General features: G+C 46.8%; 1 protein-coding gene across 1 annotated transcript in view; it reads right to left on the bottom strand.

Annotated features, from left to right (window-relative positions):
- LOC311134708 (membrane-associated guanylate kinase, WW and PDZ domain-containing protein 2-like) overlaps positions 1-13982 on the bottom strand; it is a gene marked incomplete at its 5' end in the record, with an annotated part of 519195 nt that overhangs the window by 191887 nt on the left and 313326 nt on the right. The window lies entirely within an intron of this gene.

Genomic DNA, 13982 nt, shown 5'->3' with positions numbered 1-13982 from the left:
GTCCACCTGTGGTAAATTCAATTGATTGGACATGATTTGGAAAGGCACACACCTGTCTATATAAGGTCTGACAGTTGACAGTACATATCAGACTAAAACCAAGCCATGAGGTCAAAGGAATTGTCCGTAGAGCTCAGAGACAGGATTGTGTCAGGGCACTGATCTGGGGAAGGGTACAAAAAAATGTCTGCAGCATTGAAGATCCCCAAGAACACAGTGGCCTCCATCATTCTTAACTGGAAGAAGTTTGGAACCACCAAGACTCTTCCTAGAGCTGGCCACCCAACCAAACTGAGCAATCGGGGGAGAAGGGCCTTGGTCAGGGAGGTGACCAAGAACCTGATGGTCACTCTGATAGAGCTCTAGAGTTCCTCTGTGGAGATGGGAGAACCTTCCAGAAGGACAACCATCTCTGCAGTACTCCACCAATCAGGCCTTTATGGTGGAGTGGCCAGACGGAAGCCACTCCTCAGTAAAAAGGCACATGACAGCCCCCTAGGAGTTTTGTCAAAAGGCACCTAAAGACTCTCAGACCATGAGAAACAAGATTCTCTAGTTTGATGAAACCAAGATTGAACTCTTTAGCCTGAATTGCCAAGCATCACATCTGGAGGAAACCTGGCACCATCCCTACTGTGAAGCATGGTGGTGGCAGCATCAAGCTATGGGGATGTTTTTCAGCAGCAGGGACTGGGAGATTAGTCAGGATCGAGGCAAAGATGAATGGTGCAAAGTACAGAGAGATCCTTGATGAAAACCTGCTCCAGAGCGCTCAGGACCTCAGACTGGGGCGAAGGTTCACCTTCCAACAGGACAACGGCCCTAAGCACACAGCCAAGACAATAAAGGAGTGGCTTCGGAACAAGTCTCTGAATGTCCTTGAGTAGCCCAGCCAGAGCCCGGACTTTAACCCGATCGAACATCTCTGGAGAGACCTGAAAATAGCTTTGCAGCAACGCACCCCATCCAAACTGACAGAGCTTGAGAGGATCTGCAGAGAAGACTGGGAGAAACTCCCCAAATATAGGTTTGCCAAGCTTGTAGCGTCATACCCAAGAAGACTCAATTCTGTAATCTCTGCCAAAGGTGCTTCAACAAAGTACTGAGTAAAAAAAAAAAACTCTGTCCATAAGGTGTAGATAGTAAGTATAGACCGGAAGTAGAGGCCTGGGCGTTGTTGTTCACTAATTTACTCCAAGTAGGGAAAGGATGGTGGGGTTGAAAAGTAATAAAGGGGAATATATATATAAAAAATAAAAATAAAACATGGGGGATTGGAAGTGATGCAGACAATTACATTGATAGAAGATACAATCTATCTGCAATATTAAGCTGATCCATCCCCCCAATAAAAAAAATATATATATCAAAAAAAAAAAAAAAAAGAAAAAAAAACGTACTGAGTAAAGGGTCTGCATACTTATGGAAATGTGATATTTCAGTTTAATTTTTTATAAATTAGCACAAAAAAAATGGAAAACCTGTTTTTGGTTTGTCATTAAGTGGTATTGTGTGTAGAATGATGAGCGGGAAAAAATGAATTAAACAATTTTAGAATAAGGCTGTAATGTAACAAATGTGGAAAAAGTAAAGCGGTCTGAATACTTTCCGAATGCACTGTACATATCCCTAACCCTTCAATGTTTACAGATCTGAAGGATCTGGATAGGTATAAGCAGTGTTGTGGTGGAGCGTCCAACATATTCCTTATTGCCACTATTCCCCTAACCAGCTCTTACCCAGATTATAACTTCACATTTCAAGGCTGCATTAAGTTATTGACTCAGAGACAGACCGAGCCCCGCTCAGGTCATACCTCCCATCCTCTCTAAGCGTTATCGTCATAATGTTGTCTATACTACCAGGGTGTTGTCAGTTGTAATCTTCTACCCATTCGATTGAACTCCACTCTTAGATCTGCTATTGTTAGCTCAAAACAGGAGCCCACTGTGGTAGGCTCACCTAGTGCTTTAGTTATGTGAATTCTAAAAACGTTAATACCCCCACTGTTTTCAAATCATGTAGAGAGCCTGGGATGTTGCATGATAGCAACCAAAGACCATGTAAGTCAGTTTATAACATTCCATCATTGGTTACTCTGAGAGTTCCTCATATTGACATTGGCTGCGGTCTCAGGCCCAATGGTGCTAACCTTGGAAAAGTAATCCCAAATTCTTCTCCTTTCTCTGTTACTAATAGGGGATAGACCAAATGTTGCAATTACAGTGGGGAGAACAAGTATTTGATACACTGCCGATTTTGCAGGTTTTCCTACTTACAAAGCATGTAGAGGTCTGCAATTATTATCATAGGTACACTTCAACTGTGAGAGATGGAATCTAAAACAAAAATCCAGAAAATCACATTGTAAGATTTTTAAGTAATTCATTTGCATTTTATTGCATGACATAAGTATTTGATCACCTACCAACCAGTAAGAATTCCGGCTCTCACAAACCTGTTAGTTTTTCTTTAAGAAGCCCTCCTGTTCTCCACTCATTACCTGTATTAACTGCACCTGTTTGAACTCGTTACCTGTATAAAAGACACCTGTCCACACACTCAATCAAACAGACTCCAACCTCTCCACAATGGCCAAGACCAGAGAGCTGTGTAAGGACATCAGGGATAGAATTGTAGACCTGCACAAGACTGGGATGGGCTACAGGACAATAGGCAAGCAGCTTGGTGAGAAGGTAACAACTGTTGGCGCAATTATTAGAAAATGGAAGAAGTTCAAGATGACAGTCAATCACCCTCGGTCTGTGTCTCCATGCAAGATCTCACCTCGTGGGGCATCAATGATCATGAGGAAGGTGAGGGATCAGCCCAGAATTACACGGCAGGACCTGGTCAATGACCTGAAGAGAGCTGGGACGACAGTCTCAAAGAAAACCATTAGTAACACACTACGCCGTCATGGATTAAAATCCTGCAGCGCACGCAAGGTCCCCCTGCTCAAGCCAGCGCATGTCCAGGCCCGTCTGAAGTTTGCAAATGACCATCTGGATGATCCAGAGGAGGAATGGGAGAAGGTCATGTGGTCTGATGAGACAAAAATAGAGCTTTTTGGTCTAAACTCCACTCGCTGTGTTTGGAGGAAGAAGAAGGATGAGTAAAACCCCAAGAACACCATCCCAACCGTGAAGCATGGAGGTGGAAACATCATTCTTTGGGGATGCTTTTCTGCAAAGGGGACAGGACGACTGCACTGTATTGAGGGGAGGATGGATGGGGCCATGTATCGCGAGATCTTGGCCAACAACCTCCTTCCTTCAGTAAGAGCATTGGAGATGGGTCTTGGCTGGGTCTTCCAGCATGACAACGACCCGAAACACACAGCCAGGGCAACTAAGGAGTGGCTCCGTAAGAAGCATCTCAAGGTCTTGGAGTGGCCTAGCCAGTCTCCAGACCTAAACCCAATAGAAAATCTTTGGAGGGATCTGAAAGTCCGTATTGCCCAGCAACAGCCCCTAAACCTGAAGGATCTGGAGAAGGTCTGTATGGAAGAGTGGGCCAAAATCCCTGCTGCAGTGTGTGCAAACCTGGTCAAGACCTACAGGAAACATATGATCTCTGTAATTGCAAACAAAGGTTTCTGTACCAAATATTAAGTTCTGCTTTTCTGATGTATCAAATACTTATGTCATGCAATAAAATGCAAATTAATTACTTAAAAATCGTACAATGTGATTTTCTGGATTTTTGTTTTAGATTCCGTCTCTCACAGTTGAAGTGTACCTATGATAAAAATTACAGACCTCTACATTCTTTGTAAGTAGGAACACCTGCTAAATCGGCAGTGTATCAAATACTTGTTCTCCCCACTGTATATGCAATATTGTAGCCATACCAACTATATCAATATCAACCATCAGACATGGCCTGCAACCACCTACTGAACTTAGCTTGTTTGAGTTGGACTTTCCACATGACTCTAAAAATTGTAAAGGACTTGGGTTGATGCATTTGAACATTAGGAGCTTACTTCCTAAACTGGATTACATCAAGATCTGGGCATTCTGGTATTGACTGAAACTTGGATCTCTAATGTAAACCAATCAGGGTTTAGGCCTGGGCAGAGCAGTATTACAGCAACCACTTCAGTTGTTAATAATCTTGTCAATACGTTAGACACTAACATTTAATGTTTTGCTTGTTTTGTGGACCTGTCAAAAGCTTTTGATACTGTTGATCATGCTATTTTATTGAATAAATTGTCCTTGATAGGCCTGAGCTCTGATGTTCTTGGTTTCATAATTATCTTAGTGAAAGTACTCAGGCCATCGTGATGGATTTCTTGAAGTACATAAGGGGTCGATTTTGGGACCTGTTCTCTTAACTATTTATATAAACACTATTGGTCAATCTGTAAAAAAATAAAATAAACTTAATCTATATGCGGATGATATTATCTCCTGAGTGGTGCAGTTGTCTAAGGCACTGCATCGCAGTGCTAGCTGTGCCACTAGAGATCCTGGTTCGAATCCAGGCTCTGTTGTAGCAGGCCGTGACCAGGAGACCCATGGGGCAGCGCACAATTGGCCCAGCGCCGTCCAGGGTAGGGGAGGGAATGGCCGGCAGGGATGTAGCTCAGTTGGTAAAGCATGGCGTTTGCAACGCCGGAGGGCCAGTATGAAAAATATAAATAAAATAATGTATGCACTCACTAACTGTAAGTCGTTCTGGATAAGAGTGTCTGCTAAATGACTAAAATGCAATGATACTATTATGTATGGTGTTGATCTGGCTGCGTCAAAACTACAGTCCGATTGTATAGCTATGCAGGAATCCCTTGCTGATTTAAAATGTGTTCTTAATATGGGCAAATTGAAATACATGTTGTTTTTAAACTCTCATAAGAATGTTCACTCATTAGATGGTTCTCCAATCGAACATGTTCCTGCATATAAATGCATAGGCATTTGGATTGATATGGATTTTACGTTTAAAAAACATAGATGAGCTGGTTGAGAAGCTAAGACTTAAAGTTGTATTTTTCTACAGAAACAGATCGTTCAGTCAACCTTTTTATCTGTTCTTGATTATGGTGATATTATTTGTCAAAGTACAGCTGCTTGTCAGTGTGAAATGTGGATGTGGTGCAGGAATCAGGCGCAGGACACAGAGGCTTCGTCCAACAGGCTTTAGTAAAGAAAAAACAAACGGGCCTCAACAAGAGCCCGGAAGGCAAAAACGAAATTACGCACAAAACGCGTAAACTCTAATCGCCAAAATAGCGCGCACAACAAGTGCGGAAACTCTCTCCTAAACAATGGAGGAAACAAACACTGCACCCTCTGACCGGTGAACAATTACACACAACACGACTAAAACAACGAGAACTTATAGGACACATAATAAACACTAAACGGAAACAGGTGTACCAATAAGACAAAACCAAACAAACATCGAAAACATACAACGGTGGCAGCTAGTACTCCGGGGACGACGACCGCCGAAGCCTGCCCGAACAAGGAGGAGGAGCAGCCTCGGCCGAAACCATGACAGTACCCCCCCCCTTGACGCGCGGCTCCAGCCGTGCGCCGACCCCGGCCTCGGGGACGACCAGGAGGACGCGGAGCAGGGCGCGTGGGGTGACCACGGTGGAACTCAGTCAGAAGAGACAGGTCTAAGATGTCCCTCCTCGGCACCCAGCACCGTTCCTCCAGACCGTACCCCTCCCACTACACAAGATATTGGAGACCCCCCATCCGACGTCTCGAATCCAAGATGGACCGAACTGTGTACGCCGGAGCCCCCTCGATGTCCAATGGGGGCGGAGGAGTCTCTCCTATCTCACAGTCCTGGAGTGGACCAGCTACCACCTGCCTGAGAAGAGACACATGGAACGAGGGGTTAACATGATAATCAATAGGCAGTTGTAACCTGTAATACACCTCGTTCAACCTCCTCAGGACTTTAAAAGGCCCCACAAACCGCCGACCCAGCTTCCGGCAGGGCAGGCAGAGGGGTAGGTTTCTGGTCGAGAGCTAGACTCGATCTCCAGGTGCGTACACCGGCCCCTCACTGCGGTGGAGATCGGTGCTCGCCTTGTGTCGACGGATGGCCCGCTGCAGATGGACGTGTGCAGCGTTTCACGTCTCCTCCGAGCACCGCACCCACTCATCCACCGCAGGGGCCTCGATCTGGCTCTGATGCCATGGTGCCAGAGCCGGCTGGTACCCTAACACACATTGGAAAGGGGTTAGGTTGGTGGAGGAGTGGCGGAGAGAGTTCTGTGCCATCTCTGCCCAGGGGACATACCTCGCCCACTCCTCCGGCCGGCCCTGGCAATACGACCTCAGAAACATACCCACATCCTGGTTCACACGTTCGACCTGCCCATTGCTCTCCAGGTGGTACGCCGAGGTAAGGCTCACCGAGACCCCCAAACGCTCCATGAACGCTCTCCAGACTCGGGAGGTAAACTGGGGACCTCGATCAGACACTATATCCTCGGGTACCCCGTAATGCCGGAAGACGTGGGTGAATAGTGCCTCAGCGGTCTGTAGGGCAGTAGGGAGACCCGGCATGGGAAGAAGACGACAGGCCTTCGAGAACCGATCCACAACAACCAGGATGGTGGTATTCCCCTGTGAGGGGGGAAGGTCTGTAACAAAATCCACCGAGAGGTGAGACCAGGGTCGTTGTGGAACGGGCAGGGGTTGTAACTTTCCCCTGGGCAGGTGTCTGGGCGCCTTACACTGGGCACACACCGAGCAGGAGGAGACATAAACCCTCACATCCCTGGCTAACGTTGGCCACCAGTACTTAGCGCTAAGGCAGTGCACTGTCCGGCCAATACCTGGATGTCCAGAGGAGGGTGACGTGTGAGCCCAATAAATAATTCGATCCCGAACCTCGAGCGGAACGTACGTCCGACCCACAGGACACTGTGGAGGGCTAGGATCGGTACGCAACGCCCGCTCGATTTCAGCATCGACCTCCCACACCACCGGTGCCACCAGACTAGACTTCGGTAGTATGGGAGTGGGCTCAACGGACCTCTCCTCTGTGTCATACCGCCGGGACAGGGCATCTGCCTTACCGTTCTGGGACCCAGGGATGTACGTGATCTTAAATACGAACCGGGCTAGAAACATGTTCCACCGAGCCTGGCGAGGATTCAGTCTCCTAGCTGCCCGGATGTACTACAGGTTACGGTGGTCAGTCAAAATGAGGAAAGGGTGTTGAGCCCCCTCAAGCCAATGCCTCCACACCTTTAGGGCCTGTACCACGGCTAACAGCTCCCTGTCCCCCACGTCATCATTTCGCTCCGCCGGGCTGAGCTTCTTAGAGTAAAAAGCACAGGGGCGGAGTTTAGGTGGCGTGCCGGACCGTTGCGATAGAACGGCCCCTATACCGGCCTCTGACGCGTCCACCTCCACCTGGAATGGTAAAGTGGGATCCGGATGCGCCAGCACCGGAGCCGAAGTAAACAGGTCCTTCAGTCTCCCAAAAGCCCTGTCCGCCTCAGCTGACCACTGCAAGCGCACCGGACCCCCCTTCAGAAGGGACGTTATGGGAGCTGCCACCTGTCCAAAAGCCCGGATAAACCTCCGGTAGTAATTCGCAAAGCCCAAGAACCGCTGCACCTCTTTAACCGTGGTTGGGGTTTGCCAATTACGCACGGCCGACACACGGTCAACCTCCATCTTCACCCCTGACGTGGACAACTGATAACCCAAAAAGGAGACAGACTCCTGGAAGAACAGACATTTCTCTGCCTTGACATACAGGTCGTGCTCAAACAGCCTCCTCAACACTCGGCGCACCAGGGCTACATGCTCGGCTCGGGTAGAAGTGTACACCAGAATGTCGTCTATGTACACGACCACTCCTTGCCCCTGCATGTCCCGGAAAATCTCATCCACAAAGGATTGGAAGACTGAAGGAGCATTCATCAACCCGTATGGCATGACGAGATACTCGTAATGACCCGAGGTGGTACTAAATGCTGTCTTCCATTCATCGCCCTCCCTAATGCGCACCAAGTTGTAGGCGCTCCTGAGGTCCAATTTTGTGAAGAACCGCGCTCCGTGTAATGACTCCGTCATAGTCGCAATCAGAGGGAGTGGATAACTGTATTTCACAGTAATCTGATTGAGACTACGGTAATCAATACACGGGCGCAAACCTCCATCCTTTTTCTTCACAAAAAAGAAGCTTGAGGATGCAGGGGAAGTGGAGGACCGTATGTATCCCTGTCTCAGAGACTCGGCTATGTATGTCTCCATAGCCCTCTTCTCCTCTTGAGACAAAGGATACACATGGCTCCGCGGAAGTGCCGCTCCTGCCTGGAGGTCTATCGCACAATCCCCCTGTCTATGAGGTGGCAATCGCGTCGCCCTCGCCTTGCTAAACACGAGTGCTAAATCCTCATACTCAGGGAGAACATGCATTGCGGGCACTTGGTTTGGACTCTCCACCGAGGTCGCCCCCACGGAAAAACCCAGACATCGCCCCATACACTGGGCAGACCACTCCTTAAGAGCCCTCTGTTGCCACAAAATAGAGTGATTATGGGTAATCAACCAGGGAAGCCCCAGCACCACCGGATACGCAGGAGAGTCGATCAGATATAGCTGAATAGTCTCCTCATGACCCTCCTGCGTCCTCATCCTAAGTGGCGCTGGGACCTCCCTAATCAACCCCAATCCCAACGGGCGGCTATCTAGAGCATGTACAGGGAAGGGAACATTGACAGGAAGGAGGGGAATCCCTAGTTCTAGACAAAACTTCCGATCAACAAAATTCCCAGCTGCAACTGAATCTACTAGCGCCTTATGCTGGGAACGAGGTGCAACCTGTGGAAAACTGACAGGTATGGTTAGGTGCACAACAGAGAGCTCTGGGTAAGTGGGGCGCCTACTCACCTGGAAGGCCTCCCCAATGCGTGGCCTGTTGTCTCCTCCCCCTGGAGACCCTCCCCAGCACCTAGCCGCAGTGTGTCCTCCACGGCCAAAGTTGGTGCAGGGGACGGCCCCTCTCGGACTCCTTCTCCTCCTTTCTCTAGCGCCAGCACCCCTGAGCTCCATAGGACTCGGCTCGGAGACGCTGGAGGGTGGAATGGACGGCCCCCACTCGGGACGTCCGCGGGTGGCCAGCAGGGTGTCGAGGCGTATGGCCATGTCCACCAACTGGTGAAACGAGAGGTTGGTGTCCCTGCAAGCCAGCTCACGGCGGACGTCCTCCCGTAGGCTGCACCGAAAGTGGTCGATGAGGGCCCGCTCATTCCACCCTGCGTCTGCCGCTAGAGTCCGGAACTCCAAGGCAAACTCCTGGGCACTCCTCTTCCCCTGCCGGAGGCAGAATAGACGCTCCCCCGCCGCTTTCCCCTCAGGTGGATGGTCGAACACAGCCCTGAAGCGGCGGGAGAACTCCGCGTATGTGATCGTAGCGGCGTCTATCCTCCACCATTCGGCGTTGGCCCACTCCAACGCCTTGCCGGTGAGACAGGAGATGAGGGCGGACACGCTCTCGTGTCCCGAGGGCGCCGGGTGTACGGTGGCTAGGTAGAGTTCTACCTGCTGGAGGAAACCCTGACACCCGGCAGCGGTACCATCATACGCCCTCGGGAGCGAGAGCCGAATCCCACTGGTTTCCGGAGCTTGGACGGGCGGACTGGCCGATGGTGGGGGTGAACTAGGTGGAGGTGTGGGTACCCCACAGGTCTCCCATCGGTGCAGAGTATTTATATCTCCCTGCAGGGCGGTCCCGAGTTGGTTGATCCTGTCGTCCTGTCCGCGGACGCGCTCCTCGAACGACTCGGGTGCTGCTGCTGCTCCTGCTGATTCCATTGATGTGGTGTGTAATTCTGTCAGTGTGAAATGTGGATGTGGTGCAGGAATCAGGCGCAGGACACAGAGGCTTCGTCCAACAGGCTTTAGTAAAGTCACGGGAAAAACAAACGGGCCTCAACAAGAGCCTTGAAGGCAAAAACGAAATTACGCACAAAACGCGTAAACTCTAATCGCCAAAATAGCGATTAGAGTCTCCTAAACAATGGAGGAAACGAACACTGCACCCTCTGACCGGTGAACAATTACACACAACACGACTAAAACAACAAGAACTTATAGGACACATAATAAACACTAAACGGAAACAGGTGTACCAATAAGACAAAACCAAACAAACATCGAAAACATACAACGGTGGCAGCTAGTACTCCGGGGACGACGACCGCTGAAGCCTGCCCGAACAAGGAGGAGGAGCAGCCTCGGCCGAAACCATGACAGTACCCCCCCCTATACCGTGACACTGCTACTACTCTTAAACCTTTGGATGACATCTACCATAGTGCCCTTCGTAATGTTACAGGTGACAGTTCACTGCATCCTGGATCAAAAGGTTGCCTGGACTTCGCTAAACACTCAAAGATCTCTACATTACTATCTTTTTGTTTACAAGGCCCTACTTCATAAACTTCCGTCTTATCTAATTTTGCTGTTGAGGTATAGACACCTGAGTTGCCTTGCCCGTTCACAGGATTGGTAAACTCTTGAGGTTCCTAGGGTCTCCTCCAAGCTAGGTAAATCTATTTTTAGTTTTAATGCATCACATTGCTGGAACAAAATTCAAAATACATTTCATTTTGATGTTCTCGTAAAAGTTCAGGCAATTGAAGGTCTTGATTGGGGACTTATTTGGGCGGCAGGTAGCTTAGTGGTTAAGAGTGGTGTGCCAGTAACCGAAAAGTCACTGGTTCTAATCCCTGAGCAGACTAGGTGAAAAATCTGTCGATGTGCTCTTGAGCAAGGCACTTGCACTAATTGCTCCTGTAAGTCACGCTGGATAAGAGCGTCTGCTAAATGACAAAAAAATAATATAACTATTTTTTTGGGTGATTTGTGATATTTTATTTGTGCTTCACATGACTGTGGCATTGTATTTTAATATACATACATGTAAATATATATATACACATTATATACAGTACCAGTCAAAAGGTTGAACACACCTTCTCATTCAAGGGTATTTCTTTATTTTTACAATTTTCTACATTGCAGAATAATAGTGAAGATATCAAAACGATGAAATAACACATATAGAATAATGTACTAGCCCAAAAAGTGTTAAACAAATCAAAATATATTTTATATTTAAGATTCTTCAAATAGCCACCCTTTGCCTTGATGACAGCTTTGCACACTCTTGGCATTCTCTCAACCAGCTTCACCTGGAATGTTTTCCAACAATCTTGAAGAAGTTCCCACATATGCTGAGCACTTGTTGGCTGCTTTTCCTTCACTCTGCCGTCCAACTCATCCCAATCCATCTCAATTGGGTTGAGGTCGAGGTATTGTGGAGACCAGGTCATCTGATGCAGCACTCCGTCACTATGCTGCTTGGTAAAATAGCCCTTACACAGCCTGGAGGTGTGTTTGGTCATTGTCCTGTTGAAAAACAAATGATAGTCCCACTAAGCCCAAACCAGATGGGATGGTGTATCACTGCAGAATGCTGTGGTAGCCATGCTGGTTAAGTGTGCCTTGAATTCTAAATAAATCACAGACAGTGTGACCAGCAAAATACCCCCACACCATAACACCTCCTCCTCCATGCTTTACGGTGGGAACTACACAAGCGGAGATCATCCATTCACCCACACCGCATCAGTTGGAACCAAAAATCTCCAATTTGGACTTCTGACCAAAGAAGACATTTCTACCGGTCTAATGTCCATTGCTCGTGTTTCTTGGCCCAAGCAGGTCTCTTCTTATTATTGGTGTCCTTTAGTAGTGGTTTATTTGCAGCAATTCGACCATGAAGGCCTGATTTACAGTCCCCTCTTTACAGTTGATGTTGAGATGTGTCTGTTACTTGAACTCTGTGAAGCATTTATTTGGGCAGCAATTTCTGAGGCTAACTCTAATGAACTTATCCTCTGCATCAGAGGTAACTCTGGGTCTTCCATTCCTGTGGCGGTCCTCATGAGAGTCAGTTTCATCATAGCGCTTGATGGTTTTTGCGACTGCACTTGAAGAAATTTCAAGGTTCTTGAAATGTTCTGTGTTGACTGACCTTCATGTCTTAAAGCAATGATGGACTGTCGTTTCTCTTTGCTTAGGTGAGCTGTTCTTGCCATAATATGGACTTGTTCTTTTACCAAATAGGGCTATCTTCTATATACCCCACTACCTTGTCACAACACAACTGATTGGATGAAACGCATTAAGAAGGAAAGAAATTCCATAAATTAACTTTTAAGAAGGCACACCTTTTAATTGAAATACGTTCAAGGTGACTACCTCATGAAGCTGTTTGAGAGAATGCCAAGAGTGTGCAAAGCTGTCATCAAGGCAAAGGGTGGCTATTTGAAGTCATATGTTTTTTTTATTCACATGGCCTCACATGTGAATCCTTAAAGAAATGGGTGGGGCTAAGGCTTAAGAGGGTGTGAACGATGCTGAATAGATTTAGAAAAAGAAGGGTATTCAAGGGGCATTTTCTCAAAAGTGGGTTACAAGTTTATCAACTTAAAAAGCAGAATTACTTTCCCATTTTTCCTCAACTACAGTGTATCATATACCATTTTGTAGCTCTGAGTCTCTACTTTTATCCAATGTAAAAAACACAATTTAAAATGTTGCAACATTAAACCGAATCAAGGTAGTCGGTCACAAATGGGAGGGAGATTGAATAGGTAGGGTTCCTGGTGAGCTGAAGCCTGTGCCTAGGCCCGGTCCGAACCCGAAAAAAGCCTGATCTAGAAAACAGTATATTGATTTAAACTGGTGTTGAGAACAATGCGGTGAAGGCGGGCGACAGCGGAGTGAGGAGATGAGTAAACAGCCCTTGGGCCTAGAAAAAGCACAGAGAGAGGAAAACTCACCTTACTAATTTAAAGCAATTGTCATGTGTGGTCTTGGTAAATAATCTTTGGTATGACGTTCTTAACACTAGAACCGCTGGGCGTCGATGGACCCCGCTTCAAGCTAATGAGCAGTCATTCTGACTGCAACGTTCTAACAGTGTAATTGATATCTTTCATATATGCTATAGCAAACATAATACTTTGGTTGTGTTATGAAGGCCTTGGGTAACATTAGAATACGATTTGTATTTTATTTCAAATAACACATTTTCATTACTTTATGTTAATGTATGCTCTATGTACAGTAAAAGCATAAAAACACAGCATTTACAATTACGCATGCTCTCACAGTGTAGCCTAAACTAAGTACACCAGAGTAGACTGATAAGACTGCTTTGATTCGGTGAACTGATATAGGGTACATACCATTTTAAGATTAGACCTATAATTAGAATGGATCAATACAATAGAATGGCCCGCCCTGTTCTTCATTCACAATTGGTGATTACATAATTATGCTTCTTTCGCTTCCCCTCGCTCATCAAATCACCCATTCTCCCCATCACTTAATTTATTCATCTGTTATATGTGTGAAATGTGTTTCGGTATAGCTTAGGTTCAGTTTCGAGGCAATTGAGGGGATTATCAACTGGGCACTGCACTTTCAACTGTCGGAAGAAGGAGCGGAGCATGCCCTACTGTTGGCAGAAGGAGGGGCAACGGGGGAAAACCATTTTAAAAAATGACATGCCCTCCTAAAACTAGTTATAACTCCAGTTATGTTTGTGATATTAACATTCTAACAACGGCAATGTGTTATATAGACTTATTTAGGAAAAGTCAGGGACGGAGGGGGGAATGAGTCTAAAAATGGCAGAGTAATAAATAAAAATCTTGAGCAGTCAAAATGACTGCTTTAGCGGTTCTAGTGTAAAAAAAATTCCATATGTTAGTAGAAACCCAGCCCCGGGGTTTAAGCTACATAACATGCTAGCAAAATGTTCTGATGTGGTAAAATGTGAGCAAACTAGAATAAAGATGATCATGGCACTCACCTCAATTTAGCTAACATTTTCCCAGCCTAATTGTTACCAAATATCTAAATGGAGATTTAGTGAAAACAAAAATCTGACATTTATTGATTTATCAAGACGAGTCC

The sequence above is a fragment of the Coregonus lavaretus genome (genome assembly GCF_964263955.1).
Source record: "Coregonus lavaretus genome assembly, chromosome: 9".
Taxonomy (NCBI): Eukaryota; Metazoa; Chordata; class Actinopteri; order Salmoniformes; family Salmonidae; genus Coregonus; species Coregonus lavaretus.
This window is presented reverse-complemented; position numbering and strand designations above follow the sequence as displayed.